The sequence below is a fragment of the Notolepis coatsorum genome (genome assembly GCF_963971535.1).
Source record: "Notolepis coatsorum genome assembly, chromosome: 1".
Taxonomy (NCBI): Eukaryota; Metazoa; Chordata; class Actinopteri; order Aulopiformes; family Paralepididae; genus Notolepis; species Notolepis coatsorum.
Genome location: NC_140165.1, coordinates 144,710,971 through 144,726,002, shown reverse-complemented (window position 1 = coordinate 144,726,002; position 15,032 = coordinate 144,710,971). Strand labels below are relative to the sequence as shown.

At 45.3% G+C, this 15,032-nt stretch overlaps 1 protein-coding gene across 1 annotated transcript in view; it reads right to left on the bottom strand.

The window, feature by feature from the left end:
* LOC311229887 (rabphilin-3A-like) overlaps window positions 1-15,032 on the bottom strand; it is a gene marked incomplete at its 3' end in the record, with an annotated part of 75,897 nt that overhangs the window by 59,030 nt on the left and 1,835 nt on the right.

Genomic DNA, 15,032 nt, shown 5'->3' with positions numbered 1-15,032 from the left:
TTCGATGTATTCATCGAACCACTGGCTCAACTAATTAGACAGACCAAAGACATCAAAGGGGTGGAGATAAGGGGAACAGAACATAAATTGGGACTGTTCGCAGACGACGTGATAGTATATATGAGACAACCAGACACAAGCTTTCCGATACTGATGGATTTACTGACAGAATATGGATATTACTCAGGGTATAGACTCAACGTGACGAAGACACAGACTTTAACACTGAACTACACTCCAACGATAGAGATCAAAGAAAAATACAAAATTAAATGGGACATGGACAGGATCAAGTACCTAGGGGTGAACATTACAAGAGGGGTGGAGGGGTTATACGATGCAAACTATACACAGATTAATCAGAAAATCAAGAGAGACCTAGAAAGATGGACAGTAATGCCCCTAGATTTCAGCTCAAGGATCGAAATCATTAAGATGAACATATTACCAAGGTTATTATACCTATTTCAGTCTTTACCTATATTAATACCACAAAAACTATTCAGAGAATGGGATAGACAGATATCAAGATTAATTTGGGGGGGGGGAAAGGCCAAGACATAGAAACCAAAAGAGAGGGATTCAAAGTGCAGGCACTAATAGGAGATAGGGAGATGTTCAGAAGACAGGAACAACTACTAGACCCAATTACCAAATTCACTATAAACATATGGAACACAATAGTAAAGAAATACAAGCTAGAAAAATAATCCAAGATACTGAGATGGATAACACACGACAACAAATTCAAACCAGGGATAGACGACCATGGGTTCAAACGATGGGAACGGGGGGTATAACAGCAATATGTACAATGATAGAAGGAGGGGAGATGCAGACTCTACAAAAATTGAAAGAAAGATTCGGACTAGAGAATAGAGACCACTTTAGATATTTACAGATTAGAGATTACTATAACAAAGAAATAAAACAAGACAGAGACAAAGAACAGAATGGGATAATTAAGATAATGGTAAAATCATATGAAGGAAGGAAGGGGAGGGTTATATCAGCACTATATCAGGCAATAATGGACAGTAAGGAAATTAAAACCTTGTATATAAAAGAAAAGTGGGAGAAAGAATTAGAAATAGAGATAACAGAGGAGGAATGGTATAACACATGTAAGATACAACAATCAACCACAGGATCAAGGATATGGAGGGAGTTTGGGTGGAAAAACATAATTAGATTCTTTATAACACCAGAAATACAGGGCAATTACTGTACATGCCAACACAAAAGCCATGTTGGAGAAAATGTGGGCAAGAAGTAGCGAACCACACACACATATTCTGGGAATGTCAGAAAATAAGAAACTACTGGGAGGAGATAGGAGGGATAATAAATGAAATAGTAGGATATGAAATACCCCAGACAGGTCAAGTAATATACCTAGGGAACTTAACACAGAGAGAAATTCAGGGAGAAGACAAATATCTGATTAAGATACTATTAGTAGCAGCCAAGAAAGCTTTGACTAAACTGTGGTACAGGGTAGAAGCACCGACGAAGGAACAATGGATAGCGATGAAATTACCTACCTGGGTTCCATCCTAGAGGCTAATCTTTCCTGTGACAAAATGGCATCCAATGTAATAAAAAAAAGTCAACCAACGAACTCGATTCTTGTACCGGATCTCCTCTCTGGTAAACAAGAATACCCTGAAGACTCTGGCAGGAGCACTCATTCAAGGGTACTACGACTATGCTTGCACCTCATGGTACCGTCAAAGGTGCTAAAAACAAAATTACAAACATCTCAAAACAAACTGGTCAGACTACTGCTTGACCTTACTCCTAGAACCCACCTCACCCCTGCCCACTTTGACAACCTAGGATGGCTTAGAGTAGACGACAGAGTACAGAAACTTGGGCCTGGTCTACAAGATACACTACACGACCAAGGTACCCATGTACATGTCAAAATACTTCCCAAAGGTCAGTGAATACCACGACCACAACACCAGAGGGAGCTCCACAAATCATGTTAAACCCAGATTCGGTTCAAACAAGGGACTAAACACGTTTCGCAATTATGCCACATCAATGTAGAACGCCCTACCCAAAGCTGTAAAGGAATGTGAATCACTACCCACTTTCAAAACCACTCTCAAAGAACACCTACGGGAGACTGCAATTCTAAACTGGCCCCTGTAAATGTCCTAACCCAACCCCCTCCAATGTATGGTAAATTAGTAAATTAGTATGGTTTTGTCAATATTCTAATGTACAGTTTTGCTTGTACAATTGTACAGTGTCCCCCCCCCCCCCCCCCCACCCAACCCCTCCTACCCAATGGTAAATGGCTGCATTTATCTAAAGCACTGTAAAAAAGAATTATAAAAATATCCTTCACATCACATTTCACACATTCACACACCGACCGCAGAGGCAACCATGCAAGGTGCAAACCTGCTCATCGGGAGCAATTAGGGGTTAAGTGTCTTTCTCAAGGACACTTCGACACGCTGCCCAGGAGGAGCGGGAATCGAACCGGGAATATTTTTTGGTTCAAAGCCCATCGCCCCATACACACACTTAAAATGTCAATTTGGGAATTTCTCCACAAATCCACTAACCATCCCCTCAGACAGCAAGTGATACACACCACCTGCACACACACACACACACACACATGGGCCCGTTTCACATGCTCTGGCAGCGACCGGCGGTCCGGGGGGGGGGGGGGGGTTCTGCGGTTCGACGTTCGCTTTTCGGTGGTAACGACGTATTCTTCTGTACCGTATACTGAGATGCAGAACGAGAAAGTCGGAAAAGGTGGTTATGTCGAGTAGAAGTCAGGTAGAAGTCTTCTTTTACTAGTATGCACTTTGCTACTAAGTAATCTTCTTTGACTATATATTACTACCTACTATGCTAATATGCCTATACTACTGCACTCAAGACTGTAGCACCCAAGTTCAACACTGTTTGACAAACAATTGTACCCTTCCTGCTGACCTGTTTGTTGTACAGAACTTGTAAGTTGCTTTGGAAAAAAGCATCTGCTAAATGACTAAATGTAAATGTAAATGTAGAAGTCAAGTAGAAGTCAGGTGGAAGTGGACAGCTTGGCCTTGGCTTGACTACGCAACAGTGTGTACACCCCTGAGAGGACCGCATTCGCTATAGCACTCTGAGAGATGGATGGCTGACGGACAGAGAGAGGGAGGATAGACGAGAGAGAGAGAGAGAGAGAGAGAGAGAGAGAGAGAGAGAGAGAGAGAGAGAGAGAGAGAAGGGGAAGAGGAGAGCAGTAAGAGGTGGACAAGAGATTAAAGTAAAAAAAAAAAAAAAAAAAAAAAAAAAAAAAGGAGCAACAGGAGAGAAGGACGGAAGCAGCAGGGACCAAAAACGAAGAAAAATCCCACGATCATCACAGAAACACATGCGTTTCCGCCGTGTGTTTTTGGAACGCCTCACGTGTGATTTGTTTTGATGATTTTTACAGCGGGGCTTGTAAAAAAAAACGTGATTTCACACGTGTCGTTTTCATGATGTCACCGGTGAAACGTGGACAACATGTATTCTCCCGTGTGATCACATCACAATAGCTTCACATGAGCTAGGTGTGATAAACGTGTGAAAGCAAAGTTGAAAATGACTTGCGTGAAATCATAATTAAGTGTAGTCACATGGGAAAAAGGGGGGGGGGGGGGGGAATGGAGCGAGAGAAAGAAGGAGGATGGATATGTACCGCTATGCTTTGCCTGCTTCATATCACAGCTGTATGTGTTATGTACTGCTGCAGTCAATTGTGTTCCAGGCAGATTGGCAGCAATCAGCCAATTGAGGGCCTGTCCACACGAACACAGGGTGTTATGTAACCGTGATTGAATGTGCGCAGTTGCACTGTTCGTCCACACGCAACCGGGTTTTTGGAACCCTGCAACCGTGGTCTTTGAAAACCGGAGTCCAGGGTGAAGTTTTGCGCACATCCCGGTTGCAGTGGTTGCGTGTGTACATAGTAACCGAGGTTATTTCCAGTGTTTACGGCAGAGCTGTCCCAAGCGGCTACCAACTAAGCTCATGTGTTGTCAAGTTATTGTTATAAGGAACCCAGTCCAAACTACAACAGTCTGCATCCCCTTAACAATTGTTTGTATTGTATTGTAGTGTACCCATTCTGCAATCTGTTAAATAACGTTTTCATCCAATCATTCTACTAGCGTTAACATTACTACGCTAATGTACGCTAGCCACAATGTTAACTATTATAATGGCAAATCGCAATCACATTAGCATGGAAGCTAAAAACATCAGCTATCTTTTTGTGAGACTAAACTCTCCGCTCTTGGTGGTAAATTGTGTTGATGTTGGTTTTGTTTCATCAACAAATGAAGCAGAACACACAGTGAATGTATCCTTTTTTTTTATTACACTTTTATTGCACTTTGTTTCTTGCTGCAAATAAATGCTATGTTGCTAATGGTTCACGCGAGGTAATTTAATTTATGGCGGGTTTCTGTTTTGAGCAGGACGTGTAGTGACGCGTTCAACCCTTCTGATTGGTTGAAAATGGCCTTCATGTTTGAACTACATCGCCACCTACTGCGTTGGCATTGTACTACATGTATATTACATCACTCTGTGCAGAGTTGTGTGTACAGAGGTTTATTTTTTTGAATAATTTTAAAAACCTCTGTGTCAAAAATACCTGTGATCGTGTGGACTGGGCCTGAGACGCTGCCTACAGTGTGCTTAAAAGGCCCTCCACCGCCGCACACACACTGTCTCTCATTTTGCCAGAAGACACTGTTGGAGCAACCACCACACTTTACCCTTTATTCATATATTTCTTAAATAAATATGTCATTTTTTATTTAAACTTGACCGTGGTTGTTTGTGTCCATTTATGTTCTGTAGCCCTATTTTCAGAAATGTTGCCTAAAGGTAAATGGAAGATTGCTCCACTTCTACAAGGTCAATTAGCATGTTCTTGGTATCTAGGTACATCTAGGGACATGGGGTAGGTATTTCCAGTGTCAGAAATATTGTGTATGTTACTAGGCTTGAGTAAATTGTAATGAAAAAAAGGAGAATATAAATTATGATTTATTTTTGCATCTGTGCCGGTGAATAACACCAAACATTGAGGTTATTTTGATTTCGCTCACTGAGCTCATTCAACACCTTCTTGAGATCAAGTGTACAAAAAATCTAAGCAAATTAATAAAGGGAAGAGGATTAAACAGAAGGATTTGTAGATACAGTAATAAATGATAATCCATTTTATTATAAATCCATATTTGACCTTGAACTTGACCTTGACCTTATTATGGCCAAATCATACATCTATGGATAGGGAAAAGGCTCATCTTTCCAATGGCAGGGTTAAATCTGGATTTAGTCATTTCCTCACGGTTTTCCGATAAAAGAGATATAATTAGCATTTAATCTGATAAATTCTTATTTTCGGTAAATCTTATAAAACATCGGCAAAAATGAAAATATACACTTTGACTGCTGTTTTGATAGGGTTGTGGTCTTTACTCTTGGCAAAATTTTTTAAATAACATTAACTTAACATCCAACATGTGGGCCCTCATGAGGACGATTCGTGACGCGCCACTTTGCCGACCTCTAGCGGATCGGGTGTACATTTCTTTTAATAGAATATATAGATAGAATTAAAGCCCTATTTGTTGCCTGTCAATTGCTCTTTCAGGTTCCGTCAATCATTTGGCGATCTCGAAACAACGTTGATTTATGATAAAGAAAAGCCAATTGGGGGACCTTACAACTTAACAGGCTTAGTATCGCTATGCTTTGCCTGCTTCTTATCACAGCTGTATCTGTACCACTATGCTTTGCTAGCTTCATATCACAGCTGTTGGACCATTTCAACAACTTCGGGGTAAGTGTTTCAGATTTTATGTTTAGGTCATATAAAATGCTTCCAAGTGAGTAAAATTAAATGACATGACATTGCCCAGGAAGATCTAAAGTTCATTTCAGTCTATGTTCATTTACCCGGCTGTGATAAGAAAGCAGGGAACCAGCAAGGGGAAAAAGAAACAGGACACAGTGAGGGATGATGGGAGACTTTATGAGAAGAGTATCTCCTATTCCTATTCATGACATGCAGTTCTGTGGAAGTCTTTAAACGTAGCTTTGGTTTCATATAGGGAATAGTGCCCACACTCTTTTTGCCAGGTCAGGCCACTCTGTTATACAATAAGACATGTTGTTTAAGGTTTTATAACAGAGGACTCTGAAGTACACACACACACACATGCATGCAGATGTGTGTGTTGTACACACACACACACACACACACACACACACACACACACACACACACACACACACACACACACACACACACACACACACACACACACACACTACAATCTGGGCAGAAAAATAAAGAAATCATTGAATATTTTTAGGGGGGAGAACTGATTTCCAGGTAACTGGGTCAGACTAGAGACGCGTTGCTGCATATCCAGATTCTGTCATCGGGTTAAGTTGATCTACCGATGAGGCCGTCTACCATTCCTGTCTGTCCAGAGTCGTGGGGGGAGGAGGGAATGGGACACTGAGTGACAGGCCAGCAACTTATAAAGAGTGAGATTGATTATTAATGACTTTCCTCGGTTGCATGTGAGGTCTGAGGGGTAATTCAGCTCTGTTGTGAACCATACACGGAGACTGAGACACACACACAGACTTTACGTACATGCAGGTGTGTGTGTGTACGTAATTTTGAGCGTGCACACATACTCATCCACATGCATGCACACACACACACACACACACACACATACATTCATACACACACACACACACACACACACACACACACACACACACACACACACACACACACACAGGGACGTGCACAGGACTTTAGAGGGGCAGGTGCTCAAAGGCTGAAAAGGGCACTACACTTGTGTGTATATATTAAGCGAGCGCGCGTAGCTCACGAGCGCGATTTGTAAGGGCCCTTTTCGGGCGGGGGGCCCCCTTTTTATGCTTTTTGGGGGGTTTTGGTGATCAAATATTGAATATTGAACTATAATAATCAGTGCAGGAGCTCACTTATCCTTGAAAGACACTTTTATCACTGACTTAAAAGGCCCATACATCTCCATAAATGTTCAGGGGGGAGGGAATAAGTGCTTACCCTACAGACCCCAAGAAGTGCTGTATATTCTGTATTGTTTAATATAAATGCATTTTTTATTCCAATCCCGATTTGTATTTGAGATTCCCAAATCCCATCGGACTTGACTTCTTTGTGTCCCTCAATGAGTGTAATACCAGCATTCAACAGCGGTTTCTATCATGATCATCATCACCACCCACGCTATGCATAAAATATATAGGTCCGCGGAGAGGCATGCTGAAGAGGCCGTGCAAACTGCAATGGAATATGGGGCATCTCTCTCTCTTTACCTAATATTTTGATTCTATCCTGACATTTTTCAGTTGGAAGGGCAGTCTATATGCGTAACAGTAAAAAAAAAAAAAAAAAAAAAAAAATCAAAAAGGGCACTTTTTTGATGAGGCTCAAAAAGGCAGGTGCTCAGGCACCCCTTGGCCTCTATGTGTGCACGTGCCTGATGAGGGGTTATATGCAGGTATATTCAGACAAATATGGGTATTGTGGCAGATATCACCCCCCCCTCTGATGGATATGTGAAGGACGGGAGATATTATTCCCACTGAAGGAGTGGAAACAATTAGGTAGCTGATTAGGACTGATAGAATACACCTGTGCATCGTTAGTTCACCCACATCTCACGCGCACACACCCCAGACACACACACTACAAATACACTAGGTTAGTGAGAGGTGAGTTGAGTGGAGGTGAGGTTGGAGTTGTTGCATTGAGAGAGAGATTGAGATATTCTGAGTTTTGTGAGGTGAGAGGTAGTGAGAGGAGAGGTGAAGGCGAGAAGGTGTTCATTGTGTACTGGACCCTAGACTGGCTGAGAAACCCCCTTGTGTACTGACCCTGGACCGGACGACTACTCTGAGTATTGAACAATCCTTATTTTTGTGTTTTGACCATCGGACTGTATTACGACCATTCTATTTGCCCATCGAACTATATTCTGCCTGAAATCAATAAATATTCGTATTGATTGATATTGCACTTGTGTGGACATTTGAATTGGTTTGTTTTTTTAACCGTGACGAGTCTGAACACCACCAGGCTCGTCACAGTATATATATGGAAATGTAAATATATAAGTGTAAATATGCTGTATATTCAGCACTGTTGTTCAGCACAGTGAAAGCAGTTGGTAGGTATAAATTTAGTATAGGCAACCAGTCGTACTGTACAGTATGGGTAACAGAGCCTAGGGAATAGGCAATGGAGTCAGAGTTCAGAGTTTATATGGTGGGGTTTATATGGTTTTATTACATGGCGTTTTAACATTCGCCAAAATGCTTGATTGTGATTGGTCAATATCGCTCGGTTGCCCCTGACAGCGGTCAGTTATTTCTCGATAACGGACCGCTGCTATGGGCAACGCGCAATAATGACCGCTGATACGGGTAACACAGCGCTATTGACCAATCACAATCAAGCATTTTGGTCGCAGACAGTCACGAAAGCTAAGCTCAGCATATGCACAGCTGCACTCATCAGGTAATCAGACCACACACCTGCCGGCGATGACAGAGGAGCCACAGAACAACTGCGTCTGCATTTAATCTCATCTTGTCGATGGTGTAAAATGAATTAGGTATATTGTTAGTAAGTTAGCCATGTAATAAGCGGGATAATGTATAGCTATACTCGGTCATTGTCGCAAAATAATTGACTTTCACTGCGTTTAGAACACCTCGGCGCGGTGCCTCGTGTTCTAAACTCTGTGTCGGTCAATTATTTTGCGACAATGACCTTGTAGCTATACATTATCCCTTACATATTATCGTATAGCTTACGCTCTGCTCGTAGTGGAACCTTATCCCTTTCAATCTAATTCTGAATAAAATGTCTCCACATGTACACACCCATCCGCCTGGCCACACCCACATCCGCTCCTCTACATAAGTGGGGACCTGGCCATACTAACAGCTCCTTCCCTATTTTCACCACCGACAAGTGTCTGTATACACCACTTGAGTTTAGTGCCGAAATAGTTGTTGGAAATGAGCTACGTGGACATTATATCTTATTTTTCTCTCTCTCGCCAATTTACGAGAAAAGCTAAGACATAATGTTTGCACCTTCGGAGGGTTTGGACGCTCACAACGTCGCCCTTCACCAGCACTTCTCCATTGCCGCGTCCTCCGTGCGTCGTGGGGCGTCTCTGGCTCCGTGGTCGCGGCAGTCAGATACGCCCGGGCGGCGCCCGGTGGTGAGTTTGCCTCTCCGAGGGGCCGTTGAGCCTCCATCTCCCATGAGATGGCCTGGTTCCGGCCCTGGTTCCCCCGCCAGTGGACAGTCGGCCGATAGGCCGACAGCTCCTCTGGTGGCTGGGGATTTGCGACGCAGACTCTTCGCCTCTGCTCATTCTTGTCGTAGGGCGGCGAGCTGCAGGGGCGAACGGCCGGGCTTTGAGGTTGTGCTGGAGCCGGATGAGAGTTCTCTTGCCTTGTCTCCATTTCCGATGGAGACTGAGGATCATATGGAGGGGGCGAGAGCTCTCTTGTTCAATGCCCCAGTGGAGACGTTTCATTCTTCCCCTCTGGGTGTGGCAGGGAGTGTTGCGTCTCCTTGGGGTCCCTTGTTCTCCAGTGTTGGGTTAGAACCTCTGACCGTGAGACAAGATGCCCAGCTATCTGCCGCGTCGGATGGTGGCGCCCGACATGGCCGTACGTGAGGGACAAGAGTGACGTGGAGGGAGGTACGCAAGGGGAGTTGCGTGGCTTGTTCCCCGAGCTCATGGCGGCCGCCGCAGCCGCTAATGGCGTGGCGTTGCCGCAGCCTCTGCCTGCACCTGTTCCTGATGACATGATAGGTCATCTCTGACAACATCGTTCTGTGAGAGAGACGGGCGTTGTCTGCCCATTCTTCCCATCAATGGAGGCCTACGTGAAACAAGGACAGGTAATCTGGCCTTACCCCTGCCTACGTGCCAGTCACGTGGGTGGCGGGTTTGGTCCAGGGGCTAAAGGACGGGGTGCCTCGGCTTTATAGCCCGATGGCATCCATACTTTGTCCCGAAATGGTGTGGGAGCCGTTGAAATCGGCTAGGCAGATGGCTAATTGGAGTGACCAGGCGTACATCGCCGCGACTCAGAGCCTAGCTGCGACTTCTAACATCGCGCAGCTAGTGCGCTACATGTCGGGGATGGTGGCGGGCGGGTCGGTATTGGATGACCATCAGCAATATCTTCACGCCCAGGCGGCTGGAGCCATCTTGCACCTTACCCAGCTGCAGGCGATAGCCGCCGGGAAGGAGCGCGCCCTGGCCACTCTATCCCAGCGCCACCTTTGGCTGGAGCAGGCACGGGTGCCGGAACAGAAGAGGATTCCCCCACTTTAACACTCATGCCGCACACACGCACACTTATGGCCAGAGGAAAGGCCACTTAAAATAGTATAACATCAGGAACAGTGTATTGCACTACTAAAGCTAACTAGCATGTCCTATATGCTCTGTAAATACTAATGTACAGATACCGAGATGGCACACCATGTACCTGTTTATTGCACTGTTTATTGGATTCTATTAATATGTTGTACCACTGTATTTTATTGGATTCTATTATATGTTGTACCACTGTATTGCACATCGTCGCGGGCAAGACCAGCCGCATTTCATTGTATACCTGTATGCCGTGACAATTAAAACTCTTGAATCTTGAATCTTGAATCTTGAATCTCACGGCCCCCCTCTCCGATGCTGGGCTATTCGGGTCGGCCATGCAGCAGATGACGGCAGCCTGCAGAGAGATGGAGGAGGAGCGCTCTGTGCTCCAACCCCATTTCCCCCGACCCGATGCCACCGGTGATGGCCGGAAAAAGCAACACCGGCAGAGGACCGCGACCGTTGCCTCCGCCACCAGCGTCGCCGTTACTGGACCTTCGGCGAAGAAGGCCAGGAGTGGAGGGAGTGCCTCGTCCGCCGCAGCCAGCCGCCCCACGCCCGGAGAGTGTTAGAGTGTTAGCCTACAGAAGTAATCATATATGTAGCTTGTACCGAGGTCTTTGACCCTCTCTTTAAACGTCTGTGTTTCTCTTTACTTGAAGTGAAGTACATAAACACGGGTGACGTGTTCGCACATGAGCCTAAAGCCTTGTATGTAAAACCCGTTCGCAAACGAGTTATCGTCTGTGGCTGGCGTGCAGATGGTTGAGCTTATCCTAGTGGATATACGCTTTTTCATGTAGCATGCTAGGTAAACTGGTATCATCGCTGCTTGTTTGTTTTCATCGTATCCGGGGTATGGGGTCACAAGGGGGTGAACTGATAAACCCTGCCCCCTTTTTTCTGATTGGCCAGGGGGTTGGACCTCCTGTTCTTTGGTCTTCCTGTCACGCTGTTGGGTCAGCGCGTCACAGGGTAGGGAGAGGGGGGGGCGGGGGGAGTTCCCTGGTCCCACGCCATATTTGGGCAGGTGGGTCACGGAATTCCCCCCGCCATAGAGTACGTCACTGGGCGCGTTTCTATTGGTCGTGAGATTTCCGTGAGTTCTTTTCAGGCTCCATGTTGTGGACCACTGTTATTGTCAAGATTGGGTTATGCGGTGCGTGGAAACTTGTTTTCTGCTCTGCGCTCTGTTGCATAATGTATTGAGCTTTTGGTCACGTAGCTCAATGTTACATATAACTTTTCAATTATTACTCACGTGGGAGGTCTCTCTGGGGGTTCCCTGTCTCCCCTCTTTTATACAGAGCAGGGTTGACAGGGGTGTTTTCCCTCAGACGTGTCATATGGGACCCATATCTGTGTCTCTTGGCCAGCTTCCTGCCGCTTGTCCCAGGCGGCTTGGAGCGAACGTTATCTGGGTTCTTGTTAGAATTACCATTGATGTGTTTTGGGTCTCGACGTGTACATAGTGCTGGCCCTGGGTGCTTCTGTGTGGAACCACGCATGGGCTGGCGCGCCTTGGTTGCTCATCATGGAAACAGCGTTTTTTATGGAGCAACTAGGATGGAGATTTTATCTCTTCCGAGCGCCAGTGTACTAGGTTAGTCTCGACGAATTCTCGTTCATCTCTGGGGGGAGATGACGGAATAGATAGATCAAAGCATTGGCGGAGGGGTCTCACGCCCATGGGGTGGGCCACCGGGCAAGGTGCATTCATGTTCTGACCGTCTTGATGGCGCCCTCTGTGATGTTTTAGATCGACATGCGTCCCTACCCCCCTCTTAGGACTGGGGATGGTGGCGTGATTAGGACACGGGACTGGTGTGTTGATAGCGGAGTCGACTCTCGGGTTAGGCCGGGCTTGACCCCGTCTGCCTGCGAGTGTGCCCCCGCACTTTTCATAACGTCTGCCAATCATGTCAGCCTTCTCTGCCTCGGCCTCTCTAGGGGGTCGGGTTTTTGTGGAGGCTGCGACATGGTGCACAGCATACTGAACACCCCTTCTGCCGGGGTGCTGTTCTCAGTAGACCCCTTAGGCGCCTGTCTAGTCCGCAGTGCTCCGGGCACAGGTCGAGTTTTGCTTTTGAGAGGAGCGGATGTGGGTGTGGCCAGGCGGATGGGTGTGTACATGTGGAGACATTTTATTCAGAATTAGATTGAAAGGGATAAGGTTCCACTACGAGCAGAGCGCTCGCTATACTCATATAAGGTTATAGGTTACGGCTCCAGCTCTGTGTCCAGATCACATTTAAATAATACCGTCATGTGACATGTTTCTATCAAACACACACTTTATAATACCGTCATGTGACATGTTTCTATCAAACACGCACTTTATAATACCGTCATGTGAGATGTTTCTGACTATCAAGCACACACTTTATAATACCGTCATGTAGGGCTGACCCCTATTAGTCGATTAGTCGACTAATCAGTCGAAAGGAGCCGTAGTCGACTGGCCAACCTCTTAGTCGAAAAAAATTAAAATAAAAAAATCTATAATTATTTTTTTTATTTAAATTTTTTATCATTCTTTCCAAAAGAAAAGAGGCCTAGAAGCATGGCTAACGCTAATGGCACGCATACCAGAGGCTAACTGTCTACGAAAACAGGCACAGAGGCACTGAAAGAGGATTTCACCCATCTATTGAACACACTAGACTAGACAAATATCAAGATGTATCCATCAGTGGACCAATTGCATGCTTTTGCAGAGGACAAGAAGCCTTCAGTCGACTCCTTCAGACATTAAGCACCCCCATTGGCGGCTAGGTGGTGCAGTGGGCAAGGCGCTCACCACCAATGCAGGAGACGCTGGGTTCGAGCCCAGCTCTCCGCATTGCTATCAGCTTGGCTGGTCGTTCATACTAATACAATTGGCAGTATTAGGGGGTGGGAAGCTGATGGGTGGGGATCGGACGTTGTGGACAGCGACTCCTACAGGTCGGTTGGTGCGCCTGCGCAGCAGAATCAGGAAGCAACGGGGGCAGCGTGAGCCTCCCACGCATTACTCCTCGCCGCTGAGAGATCGCGCTGTACAGGTGAAAAGATGCGACAGCTGCCTCCTCGTGTACCGGAGGGGACACGTGATGTAAGGCTTGGTCCACATTGCAGCCGGCTTGTGGGAGGCATGGCCTAACAGCGTTCGAGACAGGGGAGGGTAGAATTGGACGATACGAAATTGGGATGGGAGAAAAAATAGAAAATGGGAGAAAAAGTAGAAAAAAAGACATTAAGCACCCCCCACAGCCCAAATGGAATGATAAAAAAAATTCAACAATTTTCTTTTGAATATTATACTTTTTTTTTCGACTAACAGCAAATTTAGGCCAATCATAGTCGACCACCCAAATCCTTAGTCGGGGACAGCCCTACCGTCATGTGAGATGTTTCTATCATACGCACACTTTATAATACCGTCATGTGAGATGTTTCTATCATACACACACACTTTATAATACCGTCATGTGAGTTGTTCCTATCATACAGTACACACACTTTGACATGAGGCGTTACTCCAGCTACTGCATAGAGACCAGTCCATAAGCGCAGTCATGACCAAACATTTTGAAAGGGCTGAAACCAAACACGGGTGGCGGGGCACATTTTTTGTTCATTTAGAACAGTTAGATCTAATACATTTCTAAATGTTTCTTAGGTCTTACATCAAAGTGTTACATATTTTAATAAGCAACCTATTTAACTCAATCTGCGCCATTCACGTATATATACACGTGTTTGCTCGCCAACCGTTGAACGCCAATTTCGATTAAGTCGATTTTAATATTCTATTCAGTGTCACGGACCTCTATGTTACAGTTAAAAGCCATACTAAGACCCAGAGAGTGCAGTACCGGCCAGATCCTGCTAGGTGGCTGTATCGCCCACCCTTTGAAACCCTGTTCCAGACTGTGTGTCACATCTAATCTCGTCTGGGCAGAGAATTTTGGTCCAGGCAAGTCTAGCGGTTCACCCGAGCACATTAGAATGCGTCCATGGCCCCTCGATGCATGTGTTGTGCCAGATTATGTCAGGGACCCGATCAATACTGGAAATCGCGATCAGACAATTGGAATATTCTTTTTGGAATAACCCCGATCAAAGGTAAGGACTATCTGACATCAATTCCATCTTGATCCTACAATGATTTCATATCGATCCAGCCGATCAACGTATGTAGTATTCAAAACGAATGCCGTTGATGACGATCAGAGCATCAAAAAACTACCCCCCCCGTTGATGCATTCATGATGAAACATAATACCTATTATTATTATTATTATTATTATTATTATTATTATTATTATTATTATTATTATTATTATTATTATATATATATATTTTTTACTCCCATCCCAATGTTAGTCGTTATGCCAATTCCCAATCCCCTTCCTGGTCGTTGCGCACTCTACCCCCTACCGTCGGTCCGGGAGGGCGGAGACTATCACATGCTTCTTCCGACACATGTGTACCCAGCCCACCGCTTCTTTTCACCTGGCAGCGCGGACTCTCACTGGGAGAGTGTAACGT